This window comes from Acinonyx jubatus, chromosome B4 (genome assembly GCF_027475565.1).
Source record: "Acinonyx jubatus isolate Ajub_Pintada_27869175 chromosome B4, VMU_Ajub_asm_v1.0, whole genome shotgun sequence".
NCBI classification, from domain to species: domain Eukaryota; kingdom Metazoa; phylum Chordata; class Mammalia; order Carnivora; family Felidae; genus Acinonyx; species Acinonyx jubatus.
In genome coordinates, this window is record NC_069387.1 from 132881076 (window position 1) to 132904895 (window position 23820).

The 23820-nt window shown below is 57.8% G+C and overlaps 1 long non-coding RNA gene across 3 annotated transcripts; it reads right to left on the reverse strand.

Moving 5' to 3' along the window:
- Positions 1-18965: 18965 nt before the first annotated feature.
- On the reverse strand, positions 18966-23814 carry LOC106979899 (uncharacterized). 3 transcript variants are annotated; one of them, XR_008288979.1, is made up of 4 exons: positions 23589-23814; positions 22745-22938; positions 19195-19346; positions 18966-19121 (listed from the first exon to the last, which is right to left on the reverse strand). It is a non-coding gene; the product is annotated as an uncharacterized LOC106979899 (long non-coding RNA). The 3 variants fall into 3 exon arrangements; XR_003424186.2 differs by having other exon boundaries at positions 18966-19346; positions 22814-22938; XR_003424185.2 differs by having other exon boundaries at positions 18966-19346.
- Positions 23815-23820: the final 6 nt, after the last annotated feature.

A 23820-nucleotide genomic window follows, 5' to 3' on the forward strand; every position in this document is an offset into this window, starting at 1 on the left:
AAAACCCAGCCGGGCCCTGAGGATGAGCAGTTCAACAGGCAAGAAGACCCAAGGGAAGGGATGTTTGGGGCAGAGATCGTCTCAGAGGAGACGCGGTGTTGAGGGGCTCTGTGATTAGGGGGCATCCTGCTGACAGTGGTAAGGCTGCAGAAGTGGGCAGGGCAGACCACATCGAAGGCCAGCCTCAAGGGACAGCTCGGGAGTGTGGCCTAGTTTAGGTCTATGGACAAGCTGAAGAGTTCAGAAGCCCAGAGCTGCCTTTAGAAAGGCCATCGTGTCCCAGACTGATGGTTGAGGCCGGGGAGGAGAGGTGGGAATGTCCAGGCCAGAGGGTAAAAGGAGGGACAGACATTGAAGGGGCAGGACCATCAGAACTCTGTGGTTGCTTTGGATAAATGGGCAGGTAGAGGTGTCTGGGAGGCCACCGGCCTGGGGTCTCCAATTTGGGTGCTGGTGGAGGTGATGTCATTGGTCTGGGATAAGAGAAGGAGTGGGAACCCAGAAGGCCCCAGCAGGGCCCCAAACCGAGGCCTGGGCTTAGGAGAAGCCAGCCCCCAAGTGTTGACCCTGGGTGCAAAATTCTGAGCAGTGCTGGACTCCCCCTCCTAAAGCCAATTCACCTCACGGAGGAGGTGAAGTCGGGGGGTGCTGCTCCCCTCCCAGACACTCCGGGGAGGAAGCAGGAGCCTGGCAAAGGCAGGGTGTGAGGTGAGGTGGCTCCACTGTGCTGGACAGAGCCCTCCTGCTTGGAAGCATGTGGGCCAGGCTGTCCCCACCGCCCCCAGTGCCCAGCGCTGGTCTGCACTTACTAGGTGCTCCACAAATCTCTGCTGAACCCACACCCCCGCCCCTCCCAGTCTCCCACTGTTCCTTCAGGGCTCCCCACCAGGTCTCATCGAATCCCCTCAGTAACCCTGGGAGTGTCCCCATTTTCCTAGGCTGGAAACCCGGGCCCAAAGAGCTAAGGGACTTGCTCAAAGCCTCTCTCAGTTTCTTGGTGCTATAGCCAGGATGGAACCAAATGGGTCCAAATGACCCCAAAGCACACACTCTTAAAGAAAGGGGGAAAAAGAACAAGGCCGAAATAAAGAACCTCGATGCTTACAGTGGCTGCATTATGGTGGTGGGACAATGGCTGATTTTTTTTTTTCTTCTTTCCTACAATGAAATATTCATACCCTCGCTCTGTGGCTGTGTGTGCCCTCGTGGGGAGAGCTCTGGCTTTGGCGTCAAGCAGCCCAGGGCTCAAATCCTGGCTTGGCCACTTCCTAGCTGGGGGCCCTGAGCGAGCTCTTTGCCCTTTCTTAGCCTCTGTTTTCTCATCTGTACAATGGGGACAAACCCCCCCCCCCCCGCTCCGGAAGAGCCGGTCATACCTGGCGCACAGTAGGCACGCACTAAGTGCCAGCCTTAGAGCATCACACCCCCGCGTTCTCGCCACCTGTCCGGCCTCCAGAGGGAACTTGAGACGCCCCCACGTGCCAGACGCTGGCGCTGGGCAGGCACCGGGTCCCCGGGGCGGGCGCCCACCCGCCCTCCCGCCTCACCCTGCCGCGCCCGCGCTGCCCCCTTACCCTGGCGGCCGGAGGGCCGGCATCGGTCCCGCAGGAGAGCCCGGGCAGCGGGGCCGGGCTCCGGAGCGCGGGGCGCGGGCGCGGGCAGGGCGCGCGGGGGCGCGGGCCGCGCGCTCCGGGCCGTGCGCCCCGCGGCCGCCGCGTCCTCGCCTCCAGCGCGGGCCCCGCGCGCCCCGGCCGGCCCGGGGGCAGGCCCTGCGCAGCGCCGCGCCGGGTGGGGGGCGGGCCTCGTGGGCCCTGGAGAGGCGCCCGGGCGGCGCGGGCTCCCGGCGGGCGCGGGCGGCGCCGCTGCGGTGGCCCCGCTGCTGAGTGGTGGGACGCGATTTACTGGCTGCAATTCCCGGCGCCCCTCGATGGCACTTAAGAGAGACCGGGAGGGAGCCGGGGAGAGCGGGCGGAGGGCGGGCGGGCGGAGGAGGGGCGGCGGGAGCCGTGCGCGCCGGCGGGGGAGGGGCGCGGGCGGGGGCGGGCGGGCGGGAGGTGGGGAGAGGCCCGGATGGAGGCGGCGGGCGGCCGCCGCGCGCGGGGCTGGGGTGGGGGGGGGGGGCCCTGCCTCCAGCTCCCGCCCACCCGCGCCCAACCCCCCCCCTTCCACGCAGTGGCGCCGCTGGTAGGGGTTAGGCCAACCCCCCCCCACCCAACGGGTCCACCCCACCCCTTCCAAAAAAAAAAAACCCTCCATCCAACTAACTGGCGCACCCTACCCCACCTCCCCCTTCACAACCACCCCCCCCCATCCAACCGGCCCACCCGGCCCAGCCTCCTCCCCCTTCCCGGCCCCCCCATTCTAACCAGCCTGCTCCACCTCCACGCCTCCTCCCCATCACCTCTGTCACTGGAGATCAGAAACTTGGCCCACAGGCCCGATCCAGCCAAAGCCAGCTTGGTTTGACCCCGTAGTATTTTTTGGTTTTAATGAACATTAATCCCGAACATTTAAAAATCGGGAATTCTCACATAAAAATCCACATTTCCAGCTTAGTTTGGAAAAGAGGAAGCTCAGGCAGAAGCCTGCCCCCTCGGACTGGCAGCAGTCTTGACAAACACCAGCCTGCAGTCTGCACCAGTCCCCACCAGGCCCACCTGCCTGGCCCCAGAGGCATGTGCTTTCTCTTGTTTGGAGCCTTTCAGACCCCAGTGCCTTTGCAGGTCCCTCTCCATGGGAGGCCCACCCCCGCCGCTTAAGGCCCCTCTTTTGGGAAATCTCCTGGCACTGATCCCCCGCAGGGGGCCACCCAGTCCCACCCTGCCCCCACAGCCCCCAGGAGGTAGTGGCGCCTGCCCCGCCCTGTCTGAGTCCTTGCTGGCTGGCACCACAGGCCTCTGCGGCTGCGCTCTCGCCACAGGGCTGCTGCTCTCTGGCTGAATTCTCCCTCCTATCCTGGCTCCGGGCCTGGCCCACAGTAGGCGCTCAGTAAGTGTTGGCTGAGTGGCAACCAAAGAAAGGCCAGGATAAGGATTCTACTAGGCGGCCCGGGCCATGGCGGGCACAGGGCACCGGTCCCTGCAGCTGATGTTCATTTTAAAAGCCTCAAATGTTCGTTCAGGGTGGCTCTTGCCAACCAAGGAAGCTAATGATTTCCACGCTTCATTTTTCTCCACCTTAATCCCACTGCCAAGGCTTCGGGGCCTCTGCTGCCACTGCCCTCAGACTGGCATCAGATCCCTCCCAGAAGGTACAGTCCACCTGGGGAATGTCCAGGAAGCTCCGGGAGGGTCCAACTGTGCCTCCCTGGCACCTGTCAGGTCCCAACAGGCCTCAGGGCCACAGGGGGTGGAGGGCAGCAGCTGGCCAGTGCCCATGGGAGGGACAGAGGAGCCCAGACGGCCCTTGTTGGGCAAGGCAGCTGTGATGACTCCCCAGGGCAGGTTTCTCCAGTATCCCTTCATCCTACTGCTTCCTGAGCAGAGAAGGGGATGGGGGGGGGGGAGGGGGAGGGCAGGCAAGAGCCACCCCTTTCCAGCCACCAGACACACCCCAGGTTTCATTAAAAACCTGTGTCACAAAACCCAAACAGACACCAGGATCCATTTTACAAAGAAGAAACAAGTTCAGAGAAGATGACCTTGTTAAGGTCACAGGTTCATAGGACACTAAGCCAGAAGCCTTCATGGCCCTCCAGAGTGCCCCCGCCCTGCTGGGAAGTGAGACCTCAGGGCGAGTTCCAGAGCTAAGTCTAAGAGGTAGGACCAGTAGGTGCTGGAGGAGATGCAGGGACCTGGATCCCTGAGCTGGCTTTGAGCAGTCCTCCCTCCCAGAGCCTTGCACACCTGGGCAAATGTCCAGGAACCTGTCATCCCCCTCCTGACCATCTCCTGGCCACAATGACCCAGCCAGGTGCCCCCTCAGAGAAGGGGCCGGAAGGCAGGCCTAGTTCAATAGCCAGCAACCCTGGACACATCACAGAACACCTTTCTAAGCCTCGATGTGCCCATCTGCGATATGGGAGAAGAGCTGAGCCTCGGTGGTTTTCAGGGGGCACAAACAAGACAGCACACCAGGAGGCAAAGAGGAGAGAGCCGGGAGGTTAAGTGCCTGGGTTCTGGGGTGAGGTGGCCCGAGTTCCGGTCCTGAGTTCCCAGTCTCCCTGCTGTGACTCACCTGCTCAAAGCCTCAGTTTCCTTCTCTGTAAAAAGTGTAGGGCAGATCATAGGAAGACCACCTGACCTAAGAGACCGTAATGAGGCTGATGTGGGACGATGCCTGTAGAACCACTCAGCATAGCCTGGCAATCACAAGGTTCAAGGTGTGTGACCTTTATGAGGGAGACAGAAAGGAACAGTTAAGAGCGTGGGCCCTGAGGGCATGCCAGCTGTATGGCTTTGGGCAAGCTACACGACCGTGCCGGGCCTCAGTTTCCCTGTGGGTAAAGTGAGAATATCTCTGACCGTTCCCACATCGTCGAGTTGTGCTGGGGATCGGATTAGATAGCTCAGCTCTGGTAGGAGTAGCCTGGCACCAGCCACGCTCCAACAGCATTGGCTCACTTCTCATTACTCTCGAGATTGGTAAAGGCAACCAGCCCCAAACTCAAGGAGACTCTCTTGCTGTCCTTAGGAGCCCACGGGCACGATTCCCAGCGTAGTCGGTTTTAGAAAACAAGTAGATCGAAGTTCACATTCCCCTTCTGCCAGCTGGGGCCCTCGGGGCCTCAGTTTCCTCAGCTGGAAAATGGGGGCGGACGGTGCCACACGTGAAGCAGGCCACCTCTACGAGCTGTGTCTGTGTCCTCGGGCTGTGCCCGCCCACTGCCTCCCACCAGCTCCAGGATGAAATGCAGACAGCCCGGCCGGGGACTCTGGCAGCCCCCCAACCTTGGCCAGATGGGGAGCACCTGACCCCTGTCAGCCCCTTGACCGCGGGCCTGGAAGGTTGCCGAGCCTACTGAGCCTTGGTCTAGCGATTGGCAGGTCTTGGGAGGACCAGCTGAGCCCCTCAGGGTTCAGGATTGTCCAAGAGGCCATGGAGAGGGGCCCACCTGGAGAGAGACTCCTCAGTGAGGACTTCCCTGCCTCCTCCCCCAGCGTCAGCAGTTCCCAGTCCTATTTTCCTGTCTCTGTGGTGACAGCCAGCATTTAAAATCATCTTGATTCGGCTGTGTATTGTCTGTCTTCACTCTCCCTCCCCCACGAGGACCTAAGTCCTGGGAGAACCGGGATCTTTATTTGTCTTGATCCCTGCTGTACCTCCGGCATCTAGAGCAGTGCCGAGCGCACAGTAGGTGCTCAACAAACATTTGGCCCCGGAGAGAAATTCTCCACTGGTAACATTTAGCTGGAAGGGTAGGATGGCGGACCCCCTCTGCCTGTGGGCAGCTCCCCTTCCCAGAAGACAGCCCAGTGCAGCTGCTGTCCCCTTGTTAGCTCAGTCCCCCCCCCCCCCACAGCGGGGGTTGGGAGGCCTGAGTTCTCCCACACTGCAGCCTGGAAGCATGTCACTGTCACTGCAGTGTAACCGGGCCTCTTGGGGTGAGGGAGGGACCCGGGCAATTTTCTGGCTCACAGCTCATTCCAGTGCTGCCTGGTGATACAGACGGACCCAGGAAGGTCCTGCTCCAGTAGATGCAGACTGGGACTCCTGCCCTGCAGCCCAGGAGGGCTTCTCCACCCCCGGGACTGGAGGGGCTTCCCAGCTGAGCCCCAGGATGTGATCTGGGGGCTGGGCTCCCACCCCCTCCCCTGCCACAGCCCCTCACGTGTGCGTGGAACTCCCCCGTTACAGTTTACAAAGTGCGTTCACAGACATTATCACATCGGCTCCTAAACGCCCCCTAAAAACCACAATAAATCTCTCACTCTGGCTCCGGAGCCCACCGGCTGCCGTGTAATCAGTGAGCAGAGGGGCCTCAGGGCCCAGAGCCTGCCAAAGCTGAAGGCGGCAGGGGCAGAGGGGGATCCATGTGGGCGGGTAGCAGGTGGCGGGTGGCGGGCCCAGCTGGGCCGCTGGGGGAGTGGGGAGCAGGTCCCGAGGCCCAATCCCGCGAAGGAGAGAAATGCTGTCTGGGAGAGCCAGCCAGTGAGGCTTGAGGGGAGAGGTTTACAGGACCCGCAGACCGGGCAAAGGTGAGGGAGAGGACCAGAGGGTTCCTTAGTACTTAGGAAAGCCATCAGGGAGGTAGGCTGGTGGCCAGGCACCAGGGGCCCAGGGACACGCAGCCCCAGCCGCCCTCTCGCCTGCTTTTCTTTCTTTACCCCCTAGAAAACAGCCCTGAACCATCTCCCGTGTGTGCCAGGCCTCTGTGCATGCTGTCCTCTGTCTGAATGCCATTACTGCCTTTTAGAAATCCTAACCCTCCTTGAAGGATAGTTCAGAATCCCCCCAGTTGTAGGTCCCTCTCCAGCTCCCAGAGGCTATACCTCAGGCCCACAGCTCTGCCTGGTCTCTGTTCCCTAAATTGCCAGGCCCCTTCCCCTCTCTGAACCTTTTGTGCCCCCCAAGGGCAGTGAATTCGCAGAGGCCGAGACCCCACCCTCACCCCCGCCCCCCACATCCCCACATATGGTCGCAAGCAATGGCATGAGGCTGGGGGTCACTGGTTGGGCAAACGCCCCAGCCCAGACGGTTGTAGGAGGTACCGAGACCCCCACATGACAGGCCCAGCAAGCACTGCCCCTGTGTTTTCAGCCTAGTACCCAGCCCTGGGCAGCCACAGAGAAAGAAACCCCCAAATGTCTAAGCCAAATCAGCCAGCAGCCACGGTTGGGTTTTTTTGTTGTTGTTGTTGTTGTTGTTGTTTTTTTACCATTTCCCTTGATTCTCAAAGTTATAGGAGCTCAACTTACAAACTGTGGAAAGTTCAGGAAAGTTTAAATAAGCAGGGTGAGGGAGGGCCTGGCCCGAGGGGGCTGCGGCTGGCCTGGCAGGCATCCCGCCCACAGCACAGCGCGCCGGGGGCTGTGTTCCCCCCTCTGCCGCCTGTCCATCGGGCAGGCGTCCGGGTAAGCTGTGGGCTCGACCTCTGGGCTGTGGAGGCGGCCGGCCGGGCGCAGCTGTGGTTGTGGCAGTGTCGCAGCGGGTGCGGAACAGGTGCTGACTTGTCTGCGGTCACCTCTGAGAGGATCGGTGTTTTCCCTTTTCCTTGATATGAAAACCAGCTGCTGGGCCCGGGCCCTGATGGGTGGAGGCTCCACGGTCCCTGTGAAGTGTTCGTCATGTGGTGTCTGAAGCGGGTCAAGGCAGTGGACGCCAGGGAGCCGGAGGTGGAGGGTGACTCATGGGGGAGGTGCCCACCCTCCCGGGAATAAAGGAGTCCCTCTGTGAGGCCTGGGACACAGACTCTGGGTCTAGGAGCGTGGACTCTGGGGAAGCCCCAGGGCCTGGCTTTCCACAAGTAGCCCAGGTTTTAAATGGGCCGGGATTATGAACAGACCTTCCTCCAAAGAAGATAAACAAACGGCCAATAAGCACGGGAAAAAGTGCTCAACTCAGTCGTCAGTCAAAACCACCATGCGATACCATTTCTCACCCACCGGCCCGGCTATCATGAAAAGTCAGGCAATAACAAGTGTTGGTGAGGATGTGGAGAATCGGAACCCCGATTCTGGTGGGAATGTCAAGATGGTGAAAGCCACTGCGGAAAACATCTGGCCACCTGTCAAAGGCTAAACGCGGTTACCCTACCACCCAGCAAGTTCGCCTGGAGGCACATGCCCAAGAGAAGTAAAAAGACGCGTCCACACAAAAATTTGGGCATGAATCTTTATAGCACCCTTTGCATAATCGCCCCAGGGTGGAAACAACCCACAATGCTCCCCAACTGAGGAATAGAGCAACAAAATGTGGAAATGGGGTCTACCCAAGCAGTGGAATATTATGTGGCCATGAGAAAGGAGTGAAGTACTGATCTGTGCTCTGACACGATCGAGTGAATCTTAAAAACGCACGAGGCCAAGTGAAAGAAGTCAGACGCCAAAGGTCTCATGTTTTCTGATCCCGTAATATGAAACGTCCAGAACTGGCAAATCCAGAGAGACGGAAAGTAGATGAAGGATCAAGAGAGGCCGGTAACGGGTACAGAGTTGCTTTGGGGGGTGATAAAAATGTTCTGGAATTAGTGGTGATGGCTGCACAACCCTATAAATATGCTGAAAACCACTGGATGGTACACTTTAAAAGGGTGGATTTTATGGTACATGAATTATATCTCAATAAAGCTTTTTTTTTTTTTTCTTCTCATGGCAAGGTCCCCACAGGGCAGTCTACCCCACAGGTCCCCAGAAGTTGGCCTCGGTGCCTATCCGGGCTCAGCCCTTGCCCCTTCCAAGCTGCCTTCCCGGGACAATGGCGGGGTGCCAGGCAGTGGACCCCCTGATGTCCCTGATGGGCGCAGGACTCTGCTTCCTCCGGTTCAGTCCAGCCCGTGCCTGCCTCGGGCCTTTTTGCTCCGGAGATTCCTTCTTTACTGAAACACTCTGTCCTCCCCTCCTGCTCATCGCTTGGATCTCAGCTAGGATGCCTGGTCCTCACAGAGGCCTTACCTGATCCCAGCCCCCGTGACGGAGTCTCTTCTCTCCGGCGCAGTTTCCAACCTTCGATGCGAGCACAGTGCCAGCACAGAGCAGGCACGTGATAGACCTTAGCCACCCGAGTGAAGCAAGAATCTTCAGTCTGAGGCTGGACGTACAGGGAGGGGTGGGGCTGCAGAGGGGAACAGGGAGGCTGAGGAGGCCCTGTGCTGGGTGGGCTTTCCTCAGGGCAACCCCGTGGGTAGCATCACCCCCTCGTCCAGACCCAACCAGTCACTCCTGTGAGACTTCCCCGATTCAACCCCCTTGACGCTCAGGGTTAGGTCTCTATACGCTGCACTGGCCAGGACCACAGCCTCCTCACTGGTCTCCCCATCTCAAGCAACTTGCCTTTTCTCTTGGTGGCACGGCAAGGTGGGTCATTCCCCAGCTCAGAAACTGTCAGTGGTTCCCCTGCTGCCTTCAGCACAAAGGCCAGATGCTCCAGTGGGCCCCACCTGGCTTTTCAGGCTCCCCACATCCCACGCGCACTCAAAGGTCCTGCTCCACACACTCTCCCCGACCCTTGCCTGTAGGGGGCGCCCTGCTTCTACCCCCTCCCTGCCTCGGGGGGCGCCCTTCCTCCCTGAGTCTTGGCAACATGGGGCTCTCAGCTCTGCCAGTCTTTTCTGGAACACAAATCAGGAGGCATGACCTGATCCGGGTTTTCAGCGCTTGTGACTTTATTTGAAATGACTTAGGAAATGGTTAACGATGAAATCGCATGTAGTCACAAACTTGTTGCGTGATCTTAGATGGGTAAGAATTAAGAGTCTCTATTGGTCTTATTCTGTCCTGTGAAGTTGCTTCAGGGCCGGACACGCTGCGTGGCAAGTCCGAGAGAGCAGGGGCCCCATCTGCCGAGTTGTTGGATACGGCCGCAGTGCCTGGGGCAGTGCCTGGATAGTTTGGGGTGCTAAGGAGGGGCTGGATGGGTGTGAGGAGGGACGGTAGAAAGACAGGAAGGAGACAGGGAGGGGTGGGGAGGAGGCCAGGTAGCTGTGCGGGTGAACGGATGGATGGATGGATGGGAGCGGAGGATTCATCTAGGACCACGGACCACTTTAAGCCCAGCCCTTAGACCAGAGTACAGAGAGGACGGCTCTTCCTAGGGCTGGGCTGCCATCCACGTAGCACCTGTGGACACAGAAAGAACCGCCGGACCCCAGCCCACTCCCTAGTCTCCAGTCTCCCTGAGGGCCTCCACTGAGCCTCTAGGCCTGGCTGGCCGCTCCAGCAACTTGCCCAGAACTCACCGGAGCCATCCTTGACATCTCTGCTCATGCCTTCTGTCCTCCCCCTCCTCCCCTCCCTTCCCGTCCCCTCTCTTCCCTTCCTCCTCCTCCTCCTCTCTCTCTCCCCCGGCCCCCAACCAATCCATCAGCGGATCCTGTTAGATTATTTTCAACGGCCTCCTATCTGGCTCCCTGGTCTGCCTTTGCCCCTCCCCCAGCCTACTCTCAGCAGCCAGAGGGATCCTTGTAAATGGTGAGTCTGGGAGGCCTCACCATCTGGCCCCCATTTCCTCACTGAGCTCCTCTGCCACCGCCTCCCCCTCCCTCACCGCCCCCCCCAACACACTGGCCTCAGCCTCCTCGCTATTCCTTAACTGTGCCAGGCACGCTCCCACTCCAGACCTTTGCTCTCGCTGTTCCCTCTGCCTGGAATGCTCTTCCCCCAGAGAGCCCTCTGACTCACCTCCTCACCTCCTTGCCATCTTGGCTCCAGTGTCATTTTCTCAATCAGACCTTCCTCGGACACCTTATTTATAAACGAACATAAAAATCCACCCCTCGCTTCCTTTTCCTGTTCTATTTTTCCCCTCAGGGCTTATCACTCTGGACCACGATATATTTTACTTCCCGATTATGTTTTTTGTCTGTGTTCCTCCGTTGGAACGCGATCTCCATGAGGATCTTGTCCATTGCTGTGTCCCCAGCACTGAGCACAACGTCTGCAAGGCACAAATGAGGTGCTCAATAAACATTTACAGCCTGAATGAATGGAGGAGCCTCTCTGGGGTCCGGGCTTGCTCTCACTGCTGCCCTAGGCCCAGCACCCATGCAGGTTCTCGCTGCTCCGTCGCTGCCTTTCCTCTTGGCCACTGGCTGGTTGAGCCCAGCAGGGGCCACTTAAAGAGTCCCCAAGCCCCTTGGGGACTGTGTCCCCCCACCCCTAAGAGGGCTGCCCACACTCTCTCAAGGGCTGACGGGGTGGCCGTAGCCCCGGGTGGCTCCCAGATTTGAGTTCAAGGGAAGACAGTCTAGGGCAGACCCGTCCCCCACGTGGTTGAGAACCATTCTTGTGGCACATTCCCCAGCGGGCCCAGGGGGGCCCCGGCAGCCAGTACTCCTATGAATGGCTCCCCTGCCTCCACCCCTTCACATTCTCCTGCTCCCCCATTCCTTTTCCCGCTTGAGCCTCCAACCCAGCCTGGCTAGGTAGACCCAGTGGACAGAGTGCAGCTGTAGGGTCACTAAGGACACTGGTTCAAGGAGGTCACATGAGCTGCCCAAGGCCCCCAGCAAGGTTCCAGGGGTGATCGGGCCTCATGAGACTGGGTGGAGGGTGCTGGCTCCTCCCTTACCGCTCCTACTGCACAGGGGACGCTGAGCTGGGGGCGGGGAGTCTCCAAGCCCCGTCAGACCTCAGGAGCACGGAGCCAGCTCGAGCCCCAGTGCCGACGGCTGGGGACAGAGGCCGACCAGCAGATGGGTAGTGACAGCTTGACCTGCAGCGTCTCACAGGGACCTCTCACAGGTTTGCAGTTGCAGACATGTGACTCTGGAGACTAGGGGGACTTGGTGGCTGTGGAGGCGGCATGTATACGTGCGCACGTGTGTATATGTGTGCATTTGCACGTGTGTGTGCACCTGTGTGTGCATATATTACAGGGCACAGGGCGCATGAACAGGCCAATTGCCTCGAGGCCCCAAATCCTTGTTGCCTCACCCCACTGACTCCAAGAGGGTGGCCTGAAGATGGAGAAGGGCGCCCAGGAGAGAGAGAAGCAGGTCTCCGGATCATTCAGCCAGGGGCATCACGGGACAGCAGCATCTTAACCAATACACAGCACAGCAGAGTCAGCCAGACCCAGAGGCAAAACCCGACTCAACGACCCCTCACTGGTTCTCCAAACCTCAACTACATTATCTGCAAAATGGGTCCAATAAGTCCCACATCGCAGGGTGGTCAAGATTAGACGAGACGATGTAGGTATTCAGAACGTGATAACTATTTAGGTTACGGGTAGTTTTATTAGAGCTCACATCTGAGATGGAGAACAGGCTTCCTATTTGTTCCAGAAGCTATCCTAGAGCCCCTTTTCTGCCTCGCTGTGAGCAGGGCACAGGACACAAGGCCCTGCCCTCAGGGGACTGACTTACAATAATAATGATGTGGGCGAACATGTGGGTCCCAGCTGGCTGACTTTTGGAGGCAGTGTGGTTTCCTGCTTTCGAAGCACAACCTCATTTAATCCCCTAGAGAATCCTGTGAGTTGGGGGCTGTTACTGTCACCCTGCAGATGGGAAAACAGAGAGGTGAAGTAATTTGTCCGTGGTCACCCAACAGATGAAGGGCAGAGCCAGGATTTGAGTCAAGGTTCTTACCCCCACACTCAGGCAGGACAGCGTGAGCCCGGTCACTGTTCAAATCGAGACAGCACCTGACGCTGTGGGAGCACTGGGGAAGGAGGGTGCTGACAAGAGTAGCTCAAGAAGAGACTGACCAATGAGCAGGGATTTAAAGGTAGGAAGGGTAGGGGCGCCCGGGGGGCTCAGTCAGTGGAGCATCTGGCTTTGGCTCAGGTCAGGATCTCATGGTTTGTGGGTTCAAAACCCGCGTCGAGGGGCGCCTGGGTGGCTCGGTCGGTTAAGCGTCCGACTTCGGCTCAGGTCATGATCTCGCGGTCCGTGAGTTCAAGCCCCGCGTCAGGCTCTGTGCTGACCGCTCAGAGCCTGGAGCCTGTTTCGGATTCTGTGTCTCCCTCTCTCTCTGACCCTCCCCCCGTTCATGCTCTGTCTCTCTCTGTCTCAAAAATAAATAAACGTTAAAAAAAATTTTTTTTAAAAACCCACGTCGAGCTCTGTGCCCAGAGCTCAAAGCCTGGAGCCTGTTTTCGATTCTGTGTCTCCTTCTCTGCCCCTCCCCTGCTTGTGCTCTGTCTCTCCCTCCCTCTCAAAAATAAACACTAAGAAAAATTAAAACATAATAAAGGTACAAAGGCTTGAACAGGAGAAGGGGGAACTGCCAGGCGGAGAGGGAAGCCCGAGCAAAAGCCTGGGGTCAGGAAAGGGCAGCCCCACCCTCTCTGCCCCCCCAGATCCTGGCTCCACCCTCCTAGCTGATGCGACCACACTCACACCCTCTTGCCTTCGTCAACACGGTCCCCTGTCTGCATGCCACCTCCCTTCTACTTCCCTCCAGCTCCACTGGTGACAGGGCAGGATTTGAAAACAGGCTTGTGCATTCCCAACAGTGTGCCTTTCCTGCTGCCCTGCTCTGCCTCATAGAGAGGGAGAGACTTAAGACTGAAGAGACTCAGGGTAGAGGGGAGTCTGTCTGGAAAAGCAAGTTGAACAGAGGGAACAGAATGTGCAAAGATATGAGGGCAGAGTCAGGATTTTGCCCTGGTATACAGCTCAGAGTCTCCCCATCACACCCCAGGGCTCTAAAGTCAATGCTCCTTCCACCGCCCCACCCAGGGGATGGCAGGGTATAGACAGAGGATGTTCATACCCTGGGATAGAACTCTGACTCTCATACTGCTCAGCCCAGTTTTTTCGTCTCCCTGAAATGTGGGGCCTTCTCACCTACCACATGAGATTGTAGCGCCCCCCCCCCCCGCCTCAATAATTATCTTGTAGCCACCCTCCTCAAGAATTATTCAAGCAGATGTAAGGAAACTCCCCAGCCCAGAGTAGATGCTCAGCAAGTAAATACCGGCTGCCGGGAGCACCATCTCTGGGTGAGATTCCCCCAGCCCTCTGGGTCCTGGCATTGAGCCATTTCCTAGCCAGGAACCAAGAAGCCCTGGAGGGTAGCGAGGCTCTCAGTGTAGCCTGGGTGGGTCTATGACTGAGCAGTGAAATTATCACAAAGACAAAATGTGAGCCCTGTCTCTCACGGGGGCCAGGAAGTCTGTGGTCGCAAGAGGTCCACTCTGTCCCCAAGGTCACTGTGGGGACCATCCCCACACCGTGTTGTTACTCCATCATGGCCCGGCCCATCTGACAGATGAGACTGGGAGGCAGATGTCCAGGGAAGTTCGCTCTCTGCATGGACCCCTCAGGTCCCCATATGGGGAAGCAGCAGGGGTCTGTGGGGCTGCTCCACAGAAGCGGGGCTGGTGACAGGGCCCCTTTCTCACCCTGCCCTCAGAGCCTGGCCATTACAGAAGAAGTCTGGGAGTCTCAGGAGGGGACAATGGCACTTACTGGGCATCTTCCGTGGGCCAGAAAAGGGCTGGGGGCTTTACAGCTAAGTATTAATACTCCCATTTCACAGGTAGGGAAACAGAACCTTGGAGAGGTCAGAGAAATTTGAACTCCTCGGTCCAACAGCCCCTCTAACTTTAATCTCCCTTCCTACCCAGTGCAGAGGTTGTTGGAATTTCAGTGGTGATGGGGAGCTCACGCCCACAAAGGCCTCATCGCGGGCATATCTGAGAGAACATTCTTCTCGGTGTGGGCTGAAACTGGCCCCCAGAAGCTCCCACCTGAGGCCCCAGCACCAGCTGTCAGCGGCACCTGGACCCAGGCCCTCTCTCCCTGAGGCGGCCTTCAGAAACTGAACAGAGCAGGACGTCCCCCAATTAACCAGCATGCCTCCCTTGGACAGGTGCTTCTCTCTGAGCCTCAGTTTCCCAAGCTGGACAACGGGGATAACAGCAGCCCCCGCGTGAGGGGTGGTTGTGCGGCTTCGGGGATTTTCCAGGAGCACGCAGAATCTTCAGAGAAGCTCCAGCCAAGGAAAGAGGCTCAGGGGGGTGGTCTCCAGAGCCTGACTCACCTTCCCCAAAGGAGGGAGTGGCCGTGATCAGGGCAGCTTCACGGTGGGCGAGCCGGGACTCAATGTCAGGCCCTGCCAGGAGCAGGGTTTCACCCATACAATTTTTTTTTTTTTTTTTAAGGAAGCTCTACGCCCAACATGGGACTTGAACTCACAGCCCCAAGATCGAGAGTCGCATGCTCTACCGACTGCCAGGCAGGGGCTCCTCACCTGTACGATCCTGGCTCCCCCCAGACCTCGCAAGAGCTCACCTGCCCCACCCAAAGGTGCTTGGTTTTGAAGGACAGCAGGGTGTGGGATCAAGTCCCTCATCTGCCATTACCAGCTATTTGGTAATGTCCCTGCCGGTCACCTCGCTTCTCTGAGCCCTGGCTTCTTCAGCTCCGAGCAAGGGCCACGGTGCTCAAAAGAGTCTGAGGTCAAGGCTGGCCGGCTCCTTGAGCACAGAGACAGGTGTGCCCCAGGCCCCTGTTGGGGACAGCCGGGCCGCCCCCTCGTTGCCTTCCCTGACTCTCCGCTCACTGAGGAAGAAGTGCAGCTCAGAGAAGGGCCCCATGTCTTCGCATGTTCTGTTCCCCCTGCCTGCTCTTCCAGGCAGACTCCTCTCTGCCCTGGGTCCCTCCAGGCTTAAGTCTCTCCCTCTCTGTGAAGTAGGAAAGGTACGTGGTCAGGAGTCCACCGACTGGAAACTGAGCCCAAGAGAGGAGAAGCCACGAGTCCAGGATCCCACGGGTGCAGAGGGAGAGCCAGGATCCCAATGCGGGCTGGGCCGCTCCTCTTCACCTCTCCAGGCAGCACTTAAGGCCTTTCCCAATCTGTCCCCCGCCAGCCAAGTTGTGCACATACATGCCCTGTACGTTCCCGCCTCGGGAAACCCCAGGCAGGAAGCCCTGCCCTTCTCTCCACCCACCCACCAGGTTCTTATTGACCTTGAAGGCCCCACCGACTACTCTTCCCTGCCCACAGCCCTGTCCTCGGCCCCCAGGGCGTACTGCCCCACCGGTCCACCCCACCCCCATCCCTCTGATTCCCCTTCCCCTTCCGGTCACCTCGTGTATGCCCTCCGGCCAGCTGGGCCCATGTCTCCACTGAGTTCATTCCCCGACACCACCCCCCTCCACCTGCTTTGCGATTTCTTGCTCAGTGTCCCTCTCTCTAGATGAGGGCTCTGGGGGTGGGACGGGGTGGGAGCGGAGGGGCCTTGTTCACATGGTTCGCCTCAGCACCCAGCGCAGAACCTGGGCACAGGTGTTCAATGCTTGCTGTTCCCGCGCGGCGCCCATACGTCGATCCTTTCATTCAACAAATGCTTATTGAGAACCAGGGATACAGCAATGAGAAGACAGGCAGGGCCCTGTATTACACACACATACAAGAGGGGATAGGTGCTAGGAGGAGCGACAGAGCAGGGAAAGGACAGGGGAAGGTGGCAAGGGAAAGTCTCTCTGAGCAGGTGACATTTGATCAGACCTCTGAAGCAAAATAGAAGGTGATATAAACATCAGAAGAAAGAGTATACCAGGGAGAGGGACCAGCAAGTGCAAAGGTCCTGAGGTGGAAATATGCATGGGATGGTGGAGGAAATGCAAGGAGGTGAATGAGTAGGATGGGGGTGGCAGGAATCGAGGTCAGAGAGGGATCCAGCTGGGGACATAGGCAGGACTCTGCTTTGACCCTGACTGAGCCGGGAGCCATTGGGCTCTGGGCTAAGGAGTACAGAATTTGACCTAAGTTCTAACAGGATCACTCTGGCTACTGCACAGAGAATGGATTCCAGGGGCCCGAGGGGGAAGCAGGAGACCCATGAGGAGGCTGCTATACTCATGCATAGTGGCAGTGGGCATGGTCAAGTTGTTGATTTTTTTTTTTAATGTTTATTTTTTAGACAGAGAGAGACGGAGCATGAATGGGGGAGGGGCAGAGACAGAGAGGGAGACACAGAATCCGAAGCAGGCTCCAGGCTCCGAACTGTCAGCACAGAGCCCGACACGGGGCATGAACTCCAGCACCGTGAGATCACGACCTGAGCCGAACGAAGTCAGATGCTTAACTGACGGAGCCACCCAGGTGCCCCAAGTTGTATATTTTGAAAATACAACCAGTGGTATTTGCTGATGGATTGAATGAGGGATGAGCAGGGAGAGAGAATGAGAGAAAGGGAGGGGAGGAGTTAAAAATGCTCACAAGGTGGGGCGCCTTGGGTGGCTCAGTCGGTTAAGCGTCCGACTCTTGATTTCGGCTCAGGTCATGATCTCACTCAGTTCATGAGTTCAAGCCCTGCATCCGGCTCTGCGCTGACAGTGTGGAACCTGCTTCGGATCCTCTCTCTACCCCTCCCCTGCTCACTCTCTCTCTCTCTCTCTCTCTCAAAATAAATAAAAAAACGAAACTTAAAAAAAAAAAAAAAAAACAAAGCAAAACATTTGCAAGGTTCGGGGCCTGAGCAAGTCACGGAAAATGGAGGTGCCATTACCTGAGATGGGCAAGATTTGGTAGTGGGGTGGGTTTGGGGCTGACGTCCTGATGTAGAAAGCTCAGTGGCCGTGCACTTGGAGTGCAGAAGGCACTGGCTGCGTGGGTCTGTAGTTTGGGAGAGGAGTCCAAGCTGGGTGTGGGCACCTGTTGTATGGGTCCCCATGTCTTGCACATAGTAGGTCCTTAGTAAATGGTGGCTCACCTGGCCTTCAGGGCCTTGTGGGGGACACAAAACTGGCCACAGCCCCACTCCTGGCCTCTAAGAGAGGTAGACAAGGGCCCCGGGGCCAACCACAGAGCCACACCGGGTGAGGGGCCCACGCACACCTGCCCGCATTCCTTGGATGACATCGCTGGAGGGTAATCTAGGAAGGCCTCTCGGTGGGGTAGTGGGAGACTCTTGGCAGAGATAGGGCAGGTGCTCCAGCTTTAGCAGGGAGGGGGGAACAAGTAGAGGAAGCCTCAACAGAGCCAGTGGAGCAGGGGTGAAGTGGACGGGCGCAGGCACCCAGCCCTGGCTGCGATCTGGGCTCTGCGCCCTCGGGCAAGACCCTTGCCGTCTTTGTTTTGGTCTCTAAAATGGGAATAACTGTCCCCCCTGCATAGATTGCTATGAAGATCAAATGAGTTAATCTAGGTAAAGTGCCCCAAATAAAATGATGGCAGGTGCTCAAAAATGTGACCTAAACCCATTAGTATTGTGTCCAAAGAAGGCAGCATCCTCCAGCCCTGGAGGACCACCAAACAAGGGGAGAGAAGAATGTATAAGGGCCAAGCGTCAGGTACCCGCGGATCGGATCAAGAGGAGAGCTTTATTCCCTGCAGGCAATGGGTGCCCGTGGAAAGTTCTGTGCAGAGCAATGAGGAATATTCCATTCAGTCCTCGCTTATCCTCCACCTGTGCTCGGCTGGACACATCCCCTCCCGTCCCGTGCCCTACAGTCCCGTCTGGCAACCCGCCTGCTGGGCTCAGGGGCACATCTCACAATAACAGCTTATGCTGGGCAATCGCTTACAACGCGGTCCTCACAGCGGCCCCGGGTGTGAGGCTGGTCCTATTACTATGATGCAGACAGAAGCTGCCAGAGCCAGGGTATAAAGTCCAGAATCTACACTGGCTTCCCTTGCCTCCGAGACTGACCCCAGAACCCTACAAAGTGGCCGGGCATCAGAGGGGTGTCTGATTCTCCCATCAGGTGGGGTGGGGTCCTTGGGTCAGTTCAAAGGAGCAGAGACAACAAGGTGATGTGATTTGTCCAGGGCCCCACAGCTTGTCCACGTTGGAGCTGGGACTCCACTCCAGGTCTGTTAGACTCCAAATCCCCGCGCTGGAGGCTTGGTGGGCACGGCACATAAGTTTCACGGAACCCTGAGCTTCCTTTAATCTGGGCCTGCATCGGGGGTGAGTTCCCTCAGTCTGGAGCTCTTTTTGAGGTCTGAGATCCTTTTTGGAGGGACAGAGAAAGACAGTAAATTCCCCTACTCCCGGGTTGCCTGGACTGGTGTCACAGGCCCCTTTACTGTCTGTCCTTTCAGAGAGGTTTTCATCCCCCAAACTACCCTGTCGCACTGGTCCTGGCCCTGCCCTGCCTGCCCTGCCCTGCCTGCCCTGCCCTGCCTGCCCTGCCCTGCCCTGCCCTGCCCTGCCCTGCCCTGCGAAGGGGAGACTGAAAAGCAGGCTGAACTGCATCCCCTTCACACTTTCCCAGCCAGAAAAACCAGCAGAGGGAAATACAATGTTTGCAGACCAGGTCAGGTCCACGGTCACTCTATAAAAATGGAATCCTGAAAAAAACATAAAGCAGCAATTTACCTGATGAATTTTATTGGCCTCAAAACAAACAAACAAACAAACACCCCCCAAACGACCCCATCTGAATAACGAAGGGAGATAAACCATTCCCAGTTCCTCTTTTATTAGTGAAGAAGGACACACAAAAACTCAGCCAAAAGGGAATGTTCACAGGCAGCTTCAGGTCTGATTTATTAGCCGCTTTCATTTCATACACGCCAGCGTCTTTATTAAAATAGGATGATGTCCAAAAGGTCTGTTTGCTTAAAAAAAAAAAATTGTATCGAATACGGGACAGGGCTTAGTTTTATTTTTTGTTTCTTAAACAAAGCTCACATTCTCCTGACTTCACGCCTGTTACCGCAGCCAGAGGGAAACTGATTTCAGAATCCATCTGATATGTCGGATTTCTTTGTGGCATCCACTTCATCGCTCAGCAGCCAGCCATGATGTCATAAGCCCATCAGATTTCCGGTAGGGGGGAAACGCTGGGGAATTGGAAAGAATGGATGTTTCTTACCCGTCAGGGAAGGGGGGGGGGGTGCAAGGAAGGGGCTGGGTGTGTTTGGGAGGTGAGGGACGGGAGGCAGGCTCCGTGTTTGTGATATTAAATGTCAGGCAGAAACCTGAAAAATCCAGCCACCCAGATGTTTTCTGAATATCCAGATGTCTGGCACTGAGCAGACCACGCTCCCCCCCATCCCCGCCCCCCCGCTCCTGTCCCCAGAGGCACTCGACATTTCAGCTTTGACCTCAGGTCTACAGCCCGTGCGTGCTGCTGGGAGCTGTACATCCTCAAGGCTGCCCACCCTCGGGTTTGGAATTTTCTTCTAAATCTTTACACATGGATGACAGGAGTAACTAGGTCCAGATTTTTAAAAGCTGTTGAAGCAGTGATTTGAAAAGTTCAGTCCCTGGAATTAGCTTCCACAGAACACACTCTCTCCGCCAAAAAGGAGGAAAGAAATCCCCTCGCCAACACTCACACAAACATATGTGACTCTTAAGCCATAGGACTTAAAAACCCCAAACAAAAACCAGTGAGTCTGAGAATCAAGGACTCGAGACTGACACTGAGAAGAGATGTGCCCTCCCCCAGGAGCACGCTTCCCCCAAATCAGAAAACCACCAAACAGCTTTGTTCTTCCTGACAAAGCCCCTCGCTTCCAAGGAACAGACAGTGCCAACAAAAGCACAGGGTAGAACTAATTTACGCTGAGACTCGGGGCTTCAAGGAGTCATAAAGTACAGACATGGAACCGGCTTTGCCTGGGAAGCTGCCTCCCTACAACTGGTAGTGGGGACCCCCTGGCCTAGGGGAGTCCCGAAGGCCGCAGAGCGCCCCTCCAGCCTTCCAGGCACACACGCCCACGGAGGCCACCACGGAGGCCTGTGACATCACGGCTAATTGCTCCTGAAAATGAGCCAAGAACTGCAGGCCCCCGGGGCCCAAACCCTGCGGGGCTTCGCGGGGAGCCAGGAGGAGAGGCAGCTGGGGAGGGGAGCAATCTCCAATTAGAACTGCGTGCTTGGATAATGTAAAAGGGGGGTGGCCAAGGGGAGGGTGTCTAGCAGAGGGCCAGAGGAGGTGAGCAGGGGGCTCAGGGATGGAGGTGGGGAGGCTCTGCGGCCTCATCTTCTAGAACAACCCCTGTGCTTTTCCGATGGGGAAATTGAGGGCCAGGAGTGGCTGAGTGGCCCATCCAAGGTCACCGGGCTAATTAGCGGGACAGCCTGTACTGGGGAACAGAAAACAGGCCTGGCATTGCACAGCTCTTCTGTGAACGTTATCTAATTTAATCCTCACAACACCCTGTGAGGGAAGGATTATCATTAACCTCAGTTACCAGAGGAGCCAATGGAGGCGCAGAGAGGTTAAGTAATTTGCCCAAGGTCACACAGCTTGTCATTAGCAGAACTTGGCCTGGACCTCTGCGTTTCACCAACTCCAAATCCAGTGGCCTTTCTGCTGGGTGGGGTGCGGGGAGGGGGGGGGCAGTTAAGGTTTAACCGGGAGCAGTGAATCTGATTTAAATACATATTTAAAATGCTGGTGATCCCCGCAGAACGCAAGGACGTAAATCATTGCAAATTAATTTTTTAAAGCACTTCCAGTCAGGAGGGCTGGCTGGCTGGCTGGCTGGGGAGGCCGCTTTTATTCTGTCCCTGCCAGAGCCTAAATAAAGCATGTAGACACTCTCCCTAGCCGTGCATGGAGGCAGTTCAATCCCCTGAAGTGGAGAGGGGGGGAAGCTAAAAGCTTTGTTGGGCATCTGTGAGAGCATAATCTGCCACAGGAAAGGTGCCAGGCGCACAGGTCTGAGAGAGCCAGGGGAGGGAGAAATTCACTGCGTGTAGAAACTACGAAAAATAAAAAGTCGGTCCCTCTAAGCCCGAGTCGTATTTTCAAGGCAGGAGTTTAAACAAACTGCAGGTAACCTGGACAGCTAATTGTGGCCCAGAGGCCGGACTCTGGGTCAGACAGGAGCTGCCCCGGGGCCTGTCCACTCCAGATTGGGGGAGGGGCAGGGGAGGGCGGGCAGTTGCTGTGGCCCTGTCCCGTGGCCATCCTGGGGACCCTGCTGGCCACCACCTTCTCCAGAGTAGCATTTAAAGGAAACCAAGCCTCTGAGAGCTGGGACAGAAGAATGACTAGGTTGGTCCTGCCTGGTCTGAACAGGACAGGCGCCTGTCCTCAGGCCTCCCCTTCTGCAGGTTCCTTCCCTTCCAGTGGAACAGCCTCGGAGCTTCCGTGGGCCAACTGTACCAGGCCTCTCCCTGCTCTCTTCCTTACCAGGCCTGCTGGTTTCTTTTACTTTGTTTCTGTGAACTGCAAATGGGGTGTGGAGCCCAGGACTCAGTCCAGGGAAGGGGAAAGAAAAGTTTCTGTCATCTGGATACCTGACCTGGCTGAGATTTTTTTTTTTTTCTTGTGCTTTTCTGGGGAAATTCTACCCATCCTTTATTCATTCTGTCTACCATCTGCCCCCAAAGAGGTTCAGGTCCGGCCTTTGTGACACTTACATTTGATGGAGGGAAACAAACATTAACCCAATAGTGACATAAAAATGTCCGTGGAGGGAGTGGTCCCCAGGTTACGACAGCCTGTCAACAGGGGAAGGGTCAGGTCAGTGAGGTCAGGGAAGGCTTCCAGGAGGAGGTGACTGGGACCCAAAGTTTGAGGAGGCATTAATCCCTCTGATTCACTGTCACCTCTCCAGTGAACCGTTCCTTCGTGCCCACCCAAGGTTGTCTCCCATTCCTATGCCTCATTCCCTTCTGGACTATCGTTCATCATCTGTGTCCCTGCGCTGGTCTGGAAGTCCCAGACTGGGTCTGCCTTGCTCACCACTGAGTTGCCTATGCCTGGGATGTTTGATGATTACTTGTCGATCAATCAATAGACAAATAAACAACACGTGCAAAGGACCCGCAGTGGAGGGATCACAGAGACTGGGAGGGTGGAGGAGTAAGAATGGGGGGGGGGGGACAAAAGTCCCAGGGAGTGGTGGGAGAGGGGACTGAGCCACCCCAAGAGCCACCCTGGGTGTACAGGTATCTCTTCCCTCCTCTGGGCTCCCTTCTGCCTTGCCTTTGTGGCAGAAACTGGGTTGGGGTGTCCTTCTTCCCCTACAGGGGAGTGTCACATAGGTGCTCTGCCCACTTGATCCGCCCGGGGCACAGCACCCCTGGGGACCAGGTAGGTGGGGGAATGGCATCACCTGCCCAGTACGCTTCCTTCCCATCTTTGCCTTCCCTCCTCCGTTCTTCCCTCCACTGGTGCTGAGGGGCCACCCAGAGCCACAGAGAGGCAGCGGGAGGCAGATGCGGCAGTCCCAGTCCTCCTACACCCCACCCCCAAGTCCCAACTGCCCCCCTCCACTACCACGCCTTTCTCCTCGCTGAGACAGAAGTGGAAGGAGGGAAGGAGCTGGGCTCCGGGCTTGGACCAGACCGGGTTTGAGTCCCCTCAGCGTGTGTCGTGTCGGTAAGCTGGCCTCTGCCCCTCAGATTCCTCCCGGGTGAAATGGAGAGACCCCAGGCTCCGGCGGGCACAGCGCGGGCGCTTCGAGAACCTGTCTGAAAGGCTCCAAGTCAATCTCCTCTCGTTTCCCTCCAGCGCTCAGTTCAGTTAGTCCCCGCCCCCCACCGCCCCCTCCCACCCCGCCGCGGCGGCTGAGGCTGGGGAGTGGGGGGTCCCCCGCGGCGCCGGCGGCGGGGAGCGGCGGGGACCCGCCGGCAGCGCGCCCCAGCCCCAGCGCCCAGCCTCTGGCGCCCGCCCAGCGCACTCCAGCAAACTTTCCGCGGCGGCCCCCCCGCGCGCGTCTACACCTGCACGCGGCCCGGCGGCGCCTCCTGCCCCCGGGGGGCTGGAGGCTGCCCGGGGCACATTCCGCGTCTCCACGGTCTCACCGCCGCGACTTGCGCTGACTGCCCACCTCAGCCTGGACTACGTCGGGATTTCGGAGGCGCCCCAGCCGCACCGCCTGCGCCGGTCTACACCGCCACGGCAGCCCCCGGGTCACCGAGGACTCCTCGGCTCAGGGGCCGCGTCCACGCCGCCTCGGAGATGCCTCAGCGCCCGGGCCGCGTCTACACCGCTCAAGGCTCACGAGGCTCAGAGCGCGCCCTCGGGCGCAGACCCCGCCACAGCCGCTCAGTGAGCGCGGTGGTGCCGCGATTCCTCCCGGTGTCCCCAAGTCCCGCGAAGCCGGCCGGAGGCTTCTTACCTTGCCCGCGCGCTCACGCTCCTGTCCTGGCCGTGCGGTCCCTTCCATACATTTTGCAATATTGTCGACTGCGAAAGAAAATATTGGAAATCCTCCCCCGGCCACGTGGCTGTCCCCCAATCTCCCCGCTTTCGTCTCTTTTCGGCCTTTGGGACAATACTCGGCCCCAGCGGCCGGCCGCTGGCCAGGGGGCTCCAGGCAGGCGCGGCTGGCCGCGGCGGGGCGGGGCCTG